Source organism: Triticum dicoccoides, chromosome 5A (genome assembly GCF_002162155.2).
Source record: "Triticum dicoccoides isolate Atlit2015 ecotype Zavitan chromosome 5A, WEW_v2.0, whole genome shotgun sequence".
NCBI lineage: Eukaryota > Viridiplantae > Streptophyta > Magnoliopsida > Poales > Poaceae > Triticum > Triticum dicoccoides.
The window spans coordinates 56,364,619-56,374,172 of record NC_041388.1 but is presented as its reverse complement, the minus strand read 5'-3'; the positions used below and the strand labels follow the sequence as shown (position 1 = coordinate 56,374,172).

Genomic DNA, 9,554 nt, shown 5'->3' with positions numbered 1-9,554 from the left:
TTTTTTTTTCTGTTTTGTTTTCTTCTTCTTTTTTCTTTGCCACTGTTTTTCAAATTTAAACAAATTCAAAACAGTGCCAAATATCCTCTGAATAATTTATGTTGCTAGATGGACTTTTCCAACAGCACATAAAATATTTCAGGGGTATTTGAAATTATATTCTAATTATATGAATATAATTCAAATTCAAATAGCTAATGATTTAAATTCAAAGTCCCAAAAATAAATCCTTAAAAATGTTCAATATTTTGGTTGGGACCAGAACCCTTACCAAAAATTATCAAACATTTAAGAAGAGCCTTTTGGAGCAATGAATGAGATTTCTAGGGTTTTTGCCCCTCTTTTATTTAGGGTTTTGAGGCTTTCAATATTCCTCAATTCAAGTTTCAAAAATATAGTCATGATGCACACATGAAGCTAGCCTAGAGCAATGCCAGAAGCTAGGGATGTGACACATGGGTCTAGGCGACGACGAGGATGACCGACGAGGATGGGGACCGGCGACGAGGGGTTGGCGAGGGATGGGGACCGGCGATGAGGAAAACCGACGGAGGCCAGCGACGAGGACGGCCACCGGAGGGGACAAGAGACACGGCACCGCGCTCCTCGAGCAAGGCATGTGGATCCAGCCCGAGTGCTCGAGGAAGGAGAAGCTCGGGGCGATTCGTTTTTTTTTGCCTGGATCCAGCGACCCTGTGCTAGATCAGCCGAAACTTTCGGCCGGCACGTCGGCGCCTATCAGCGCCCTCTTTGCTTGATCTGTATCTAAGCCATGCAAGGCACCAACATGCATGCATGTAATTTTAACTACAACTGCATTTTCTCCATGATACTTCTCACCAAATCAAACGTATTTTTGTACGGACACATCTCTGTCCTCAAAATTATTGTCATGCGGAAAAATTTGATGAACATTGAAACAACTAACATTAGTCTTGGCCGTATCAATTTTAGGTATCCAAAGAGTAACTAATAAACCATGTTTATGTACCAGTGCACCATAATCTATGAAAACTAGAGAATACCCCGCGCGTTGCTGCGGGAACGGATTGCAATATATTTCAGTGATTTAATTGTATGAAACTTCCATAGTTGAATTAATAGCTAATTCCGCAAAAAAAACTAAAGCTAAAAATAAATACTATATATTGTATTTGATTACCGTGTCGGCATATTTTTTTAATATAAGTGGCAAAAAGTAATGAAAAAATCATGCATTTTGAGTGGACCTTTGATGAGGTGGCATGTGTGATGAGATGAAAGGTGTGCATGAGATCAACTAATAATGAAAAACTTTTTCTTATGCATGTAGTGGTGGACCTTTAATGTGGTGGCATGTGTGCATGTTAAGATAAATAGGATAATGGGGATCAATTTCTTATGTATATAGGATACGAAGCAGTGAACGTCCAATTTTGTAGTTGAGCATATTTTGGGAGGAGTGCATCCCCATGTTTTGTGTGCCCACGACGCGTTATGAACCAACCGCCACGTTCATGTTCATCCTACTCTTGAGGTATTCCTTCTGGTCTTTTTTACTTTAATATAAGAATTGTCTAAAATTAAACTTCACAAAGTTTGACCATATTTATATGAAAAAATATTAGTATCTACCATGCTAAAGATATACAATATGAAACTTTAAGTCATGGTGCATCTACTCGTATTGATTTCACACTAGCAAATAGGCCCGTGCGTTGCCACGGGAGAAAAAGAATAAGATTATGCAAATTATGCTAGGATGAGATACGGGCTTTTAAAATGTCACTTCATAAAATACGTCAAAATCATGTCATGATGAGAGAAGAGACTTTTTAAAAGTCATTTCAAAAACTAAAAATGTGATGGTCTCATGACGACTTTATTTTCCTAAGGCGTCACAACGAAATGTTTTTTGATTGAGGAAATTTTATTGATAGACCTTGTCTAAGGTAGACTGATGAATGATGTGTCTCGCCTTGACCTAGCGTCACGGTGTTTTTTATGACCAGTAAAACTATAGTACCACAATAAATATAGATATGTATGAAAGCAAATTAGACATTTAATCATTTCATATAGCTTACAAAAACAAAATCACAGGAAAATGTGTCAATTTTTTGGGGCTCAACGTTGTAAAGAACATAGAAACCTTTTTTTTACCCGATGTGCGATGGACTAAATAAAATAATAAAACAACCTCTCCAAATCCCCTCAAAAAGTTCATGTAAGCGATGGTTTGTTTTGTTCGTTATTTACGTATCTGTTTCAATAGATCTGATTGAATTTTTCTGATCCTTTTCAAAAATTTCATGGTCATTTTTTCCAATTCCCGAAAGCGTGTTGAATACACAAGCATTTTCTAAGAATCATGAACATTATTTTATTTCAAGAACATATTTTTTGAAATTGAGAATTTTTTTATGACATGCAAACATTTTTTTAAAAATTGCGAACATTTTGATTTCCCGACCATTTTCTGAATTCATGGAAATTTTATGATTTCTCAAAAAATCAAAACTCACAACCTTTTAAATTTTTGGAATCCCGAATTAATTTAAAGACGAGAAAACAAAAACAAAAATGAGAAAAAGGCAAAAAACAAAATGAAAAACAGGAGTTATTTTAAAATCACGAACATTTTATGCTTTCCAGAACATTTTCTGAATTCACAAACGTTTTATATTTCTTAAAAAAAACTTGCAACCTTTTGAATTTTTGAGAATCACTAATAATTAATTTATAGAAGGAAAAACACAAAAACAGAAATGAGAAACGAACAAGCAAAATGCAAACTGAAAAAAAACAGACGCATGGGTGAACCAAATCCAACGGGACTTTGAGAAAAACCGAACCGTTTTGTTCACTTATGGGTGGCATGGTGGGTAATTTGTGTCAACTTCGGGATAATTTTAATGACGTACGACCAAAAGCATTATTTGTTTTATTATTAATATATAAAGGAAACATTGTGAATGTTAATATTTTTTTTATAAAGTTGGTCAAACTTTATTAGGTTTGACTTCGGACAAATCTTATATACGAACTAAAAAGGACCGGAGAGAGTAGTAATGCCAGCCACTTTGGCGTTTCTCTCAGTCCGAACATAAATATCATTAGTCAAATATGCCAGCCACGTTCATGTTACACTGTTATGAATCGCACAAGATTGGGCGCATCAACAGCCAGTCCAAGAACCTTACCTAAAAACGAAGGAAGAGAGGAGGAGGAGAACGAGGGAGGGGACACCGGAGTCGTTCGTTACCCAAAGGTGAACCCTAGGTCCGTCCTAGCCCCCAAAAATCTCGTTCCCAAATCGAGGCGCCTGCTGCCATCCCATCCGACCCCCTCGCCTCTGCTTGATTGATAGATCGATCCATCCATCGCGAGGAGTCCACTCGCCGCAGCCGCACGCACGAACGCACGCATCGACTTGGCCTCTGCTTGGATCTCTCTCTTCCCCTCGCCTCTGCTTGGACCTCGCCCTTGACGGACGGACATGGCTGTTTCCTCCTGGGTTCCACCTTGTCTTCCCGAGCCCGCCGCCGCCGCCTCAGGCTCAGGCGAGTCAGGCCTGGTCCTCCTCGACAGGTGGTGCTACATCGCCGACCTTCCCAACAACACCACCGCCGAGGGCACCACCAGCAGCGGCTTGCCTATCAAGGTGACCCTCCGCGCCGCCCGCCCGCCACATCTCTCCCACTTTTGTGTCCACTGCCCTGGCCTGGAATTCCGCAGAACAGGGCCCAAGATTGTGGCCACCGACGCAGATCTCGTCCTCCTCTGCGTTCCCATCCACCCCAACAGCACCACCGGAACATCGGACTGGGACTACTTCGTCTACAGCCCGCGCGCCCAGCGGCTAGATCTGCTACCCAACCCGGACCCCATATGGCTAGACGACCCCGCAACTGCCCTCATTAGCCGCCAAGACGGCGGCTTGCTATGTCGTTGCTGCTCTCGGTGACGCTAACTCCCTGTACGATGGCCACGCGCTCATTAGGTCTTAGTTCCGCCTCCACCTGTACAGGTCCTCATCAAATTCTAAAGCTTGGGTCTCCAAGCGCTTGTCACTGAATAAGTTCAAGAGGGACAAGCTCATCCCTTTACCTGCAGCAGTCGAGAGGCTGTACCACGAGACGGGGAAGACCATCACCATTGGTGGTGAGCATGGCACGGTCGCCTGGGTGGACCTCTGGCGTGGCATCTTCTTTTGCGACGTGCTCAAGAAACGCCCACTGCTCCGGGATGTTCCACTGCCGGTGCCGGCAAGGTCTATCTGGGATCGCCTCCTCAGAAATGGTGACCCCAGCATTTTCCGGGACGTAACTATCAGCCGAAACAAAGACTCGATCAAGTACGTTGAGTTGGAATTCCGGTCAATAGAAGTGCTCAACGCCGCCGCCACCACCCCTGTTTCCTACACTGACTGGGTGCGGAATATCTCAAGGAAATCTCATCAGGTCATCCGTGATGGCTGGAAGTCCACAACATGGAGCATGGCAATGCCGGTTGGTTTGCCTGGGGAGCGCTGGAACCGTGACTGTGTATTTGATGTTAAAGACGTCAGCTTGGAGCCATGCCTTTCTGATCGCATGGCTATTATGCTGAGCAGCAAGACCATGAAGGAACTTCAAGTGGGATACCCCGTCCTAAGCATGGATGATGACGTCGTCTACCTGCTTTCTGAAACCACACCCAAGCACATGGACAAGTTGGCAATGATGTTTGCTATTGATGTGAGGAAGTCAACACTGCGAGGATTGGCTGAGCTTGATGTCAAGAAGTTCGATTACTTGTCCAGCTTCTGCACTAGTGAGATCTGCATGCAGGGGTACCTGAGCAATATTAAGGTAACTCCTTTATGATGGTAAGTTTCTTTTATGTTTTTATACGCGACTATATGTATGAATGCCATGCTTGCCATGAAAACTAGTGAATCATCGTGTTGGTACCATTCTGGTTTCAGTAGGATCTAGAGCTTAGCAAGTTAGTGCATCTTATTCAGGAGCTATGGCTTGATGACAGTGTGATTCAATGGAGGGTTATTGATATGCACGACTGGTTCTGTACAGTGTTGTCGATGCTGTATATCAGTTGATTAAACAAATCCTGGCAATCCAATAAAAATAAGTTTGTGTTAAGCTGAATTTTTGTGACAGAAACTAGGTTCCTCTGGGTTTACACTTTAAGAATAATATATTTGACCAAAACTAACATGCATAATTTATTCTTGCTTTTATTTATCTTTCTATTTTTTGTGCTAGTTACTTATAAACATGAGACTTATTCTTGTTGGATAAAAATAATAATTCTTGCTGTCGAGAATTTTTTTCTCATTCAAAACATGAGCTATTCTCTTTGATGCAGGTAGAAGCGAAGCACTGAAGCGAGCTGAAAAGTAGCTATCAAATAAACAAACTGAAGAGGGTAAACCATCTGAGGTTCCTGCGAAGAACTGGCTAGGACAAAGAAGTTTCAACCATGTTTGTTGAAACTTGGAATCTGGATGTAGACCTTGGAGATTGAATTTCTTTAGTTGATTTATGTATTACATGTAATGCAGCTATCTGGGTTATGTTGCTTGCAGTATGCAGATGCAGGTACTTTCTTATGTACTTGTCCCGGTGAAAATAAAATGTGCTAGTGAACTCGTGTGGGCTAAATGTTTTGGTTGAACCATGTTTTTATGTGTTTTGATTTGGTTTTTAATTTTTCTGTATGCACATTTTCTCTAATGTTCCTGGCATGCCTCGTAATGTCTATCTAATGATTTAAATGCCCTCAATTTACTTTTATTTGTTGATGTTCAAAACAAAAGCTGTTAAAATATATGACGCTGTTGTTCATAGTTTGGCTGTAAATAACATAGGTTCGTCAGCCAAAGATGAGAGGATGTTTACTGGCTTGAACTGTGCAAGGGCTAGGTGATGTGGTGGTAGCTGTTGTAACTTGTGAGAATCGCATCAGTGTATCTACAGTTCAGACCTCAATCCTAGGATTTATTTCTGACTAGGTGATGGGCCATGCGATGGTACACGAAATTTAAAATAATAATAATAATAATTCTATAAGTATCGCAACAAACTAATAGAGACATTTTCAGTAACGAAATACATGGCAAAGTTGATGGGAAAGAAATGGTACTTAATTCTAGTAAAAGCTTTTACAGTGTCTATGAAAAAAATAGACATCAAAACATATGTATGAAAAATTGTTAATCATGTGTTTAAAAACTGTTAAACGCATATAAAAAAATGTTCCCAATGTATATAATAATGTACAATTGTTTATGGAAAAAATTAGAATTAAAAATTATATGTTTAAAAGGTTAAACATGTATATAAAAAATATTCTTGAAGTATACCAAAAATGTACAATGTGTATGCAAGAAGGTAGACATAAAAAATATGTTTTAAATAGATGTATACAGAAAGGTAGAATGCGTATGAAAATTTGACATAAAAATATATGTTTGAAAAAATGGTAATCAAGTATTGGCAAAAATGTCAACGTGTATATTTTTCATGTATTTGAATAATTGTTAAACATGTATTTAAAATGTTCCTGCTCTATACGAGAAGAGAAAGAAAAAATCCGATGAAAAGCCAAAAATGAAACAAAGAAAAACAAAGAAACCAATGAGAACCAAAAATAAACAAAAGAAAAGAAAGAAAATAGAAAAAGTCCTCCCCACCCCCCAAAAAAGGTAAACCAGTGCAAAAGAATGGAAAGCATATCTCTCCATCGCTGGAGGGGCAAACTTCAGTCTTGACATATTTAGTACCATGGCATACTTTGCCAGTGTACACAAAAGTCACCTTTATAGTTACCCACCAGTTACGAACAAACATTTTTACCAACCCCAAATTAACCATCCCGTATCCGAGTCTACGATAATTCTCTTGGTCAAAGGACACGAGTAAATGATAAGACATTATGAGAAAATACTGATGTAGCGACCCGACCCGAATGGATCAAGTCTCTGTGTTTAAGTGTCATCCCTAGATCGGTATGCTGACATACACAGTACTTGAGGATTTATAACAGAGGTAAATCACATGTATAAATAACGTAAAATACTATTACCTCAATCCAAAATAGCGGAAGTAACAAGGTTGTGGATTCTCATCAACACCAACGACAAAGTTGAGTGTAGAAATCGTAACCCTAACGAATCACTTACTCGTCATAGAAATCCTGCAACATGAGACGTTGCAGCCACAAAGGGTCAGTACATTGAATGTACTGGCAAATTCACACCATAGAGAATGATGAATAAAGGCTATCACTACATGCATATTTGGCTGGTGGAAAAGCTCTATGGTTATAAGGTTTTTGCGAAAAGCCAATTTTTCCCTACTGCAAAGGAATAAATTTTTATTTAACTATCATGGTGGTTGTTGAACATTGAGAATGGTTGACAGCATTCTCAATCCCAATTAAATAACATCATTAAACCCAACAAACTTAATTTAAAGTAACGTGATGAGATCAACAGGAAAATCCAAGCACCAAAGACTCAAGATGTCTATAACCGGGGATACGGGTAATCATGATTAGTTTATACACTCTGCAGAGGTTTGCGCACTTTTCCCCACAAGACTCGATCTCCTCCGTTGGATTTCTCGCACTACATGGTGTTTGAGAAACGGATGACCAAGACATAGTCTTTCAGAAGCGTTTGCACCTTACGATGGGTAGACCATACCACCTACAACCCCTACATCTGCTAGTCTACCACTGTAAGAGTTTGCACGACTTAATCAACTATGCTAGAGCCCATAATAGCTTGTGGCTGCACATGGAAGTTTCTAGCATGAATAATCTTATGATCCCTTTGAGTCTGGGTGGCGGACCATAGGATGATCACACGGTATATCCCCGGGATCTCCTAGGACAACACTGGTATAACCCCAGGTGTCCGGGCAAGTCCGCTGGTATATCCCCAGGGTGCCCCTAGCAATCCACCCAGATGTGTATTTAAGTTGCTACCTTAAGTTGAACCATTAAATAACAATCTCACATCTGTCATGGATTTCACTCATACCCAAACCACGTCTACGAGCATAGCATAGCAATATAAGAAACGCGTAGAAGTAACTCCCAAGGGTTTGATAGTAACAGGGCAATAGGTTCCTACCTCAGTAACTACTTCCCAATACCCACATGTTATCAATCCTACTTATGCAATGTTTGAGGGTTGAAACTAATGCATAAAAACTGGGTACGAAAGGGATATGATCAAAGTGTGAACTTTCCTGCAATGTCGATGAAGATGATTCGCACTCAAAACTCTTGATAGTTCTACTCGTCACACTCCGGTCAATCTATCGTAAGCAAGCAGTAGTAACCACACATAAGCAATCACTCAAAAGATCAGAAAGAACGGAGAAGACGATTCGGAAAACTTCAAACCAAGCAAATAACTCTTGCAACATAAAACAATTTCTAACAGTACCAAAATTATGTGAATTTGGCCTTATTCGAATGTTTAGGTTAAGAGCTTCGATTTGCAAATAGAATCAACTCAAACGGAGCTACGAAACTCAGGTTATGATCAAACAAAGTTTGAATTCAAATCTGATCTAATTCAAATTTTAAACTTTTCAAAAATATTTTTGAGTTGGATTAGTGGTTAGAGGAGATCATAACGAAGACGTGAGCGTTGGTTTCGTTGGATTTGGACTAACGAGTAAAAAGTAATGATCAATTGAAGTACAGGGACTAATCTATGAAGAAAATCCTCACATATAAGTCCCTGGCCGAAATTAACAGAAAAAGAAAAAGAAGAAAAAATCTATCTAACGAACGTTCGCTGCAAACACTAAAACAACAGACGTTCACTACTTAAAGAAAATGGTTGGAAAAGAAAAAAAACGAACAGATCTATTCCTAACCGTAGATCTTGGATCGGACGAACGAGGGGGAGAGGCGGTGGTTACCGCGGCGTCGAGGTCGCCGGCGATGGGGAAGACGGCCGCGGCGGCTCGGACGTCGACGGGACGGCGGCTCCGGTGGGTCTCCGGCAGCGGCAAGGGCGTCAAGGCGCTCGGCGCGGCGCGGCGATGAGGATGGAGTGTGCGGCGTCGGTCGGGAGTGGCGGGGTGGAGCGGGGCGACGACATGGATCTCCGGCGGTGACGGCTAACTCCGGCGAGGGCGTGGCGTGTGCGGAGGCGAGGGCGGTCGCGGTTCGAGGCGAAAACGGTGCCGGGGTCGAGGTTTATATAGGCGGGTAGCCTTGGGCGAGGGGCAAGGTGAGGGAGGCGTCCGGGTTGAGCACGACGTCGGTCGGCGGAGCGTGCGCGTGTGGGACTCCGGCGAGAGGTCGGGGACGAACCCGACAGGTGGGCCCCACCTGTCGGTGGCTGAGCGAGGCGGCGGCCGATCGCAGGCGCGAGCGGGCGAGCGGAGCGGAGCGGCTTCGGGCGCGGCTGGGCTCTGGGTCGTGGCCTGGCCTGGGAGCTGGGCCGGCCCAGTCGTCGACGGAGAGAGATTTTTTTTAACATTTTCTCAGACAGACAAAATAATAAAAGAAAAATAAATAAAATATTATATAGGCATATAATATAT

At 41.6% G+C, this 9,554-nt stretch overlaps 1 pseudogene; it reads left to right on the top strand.

The window, feature by feature from the left end:
- The first annotated feature begins 3,478 nt into the window (after window positions 1–3,478).
- Window positions 3,479–5,473, top strand: LOC119296973 (annotated as a pseudogene).
- The last annotated feature ends 4,081 nt before the right edge of the window (window positions 5,474–9,554 follow it).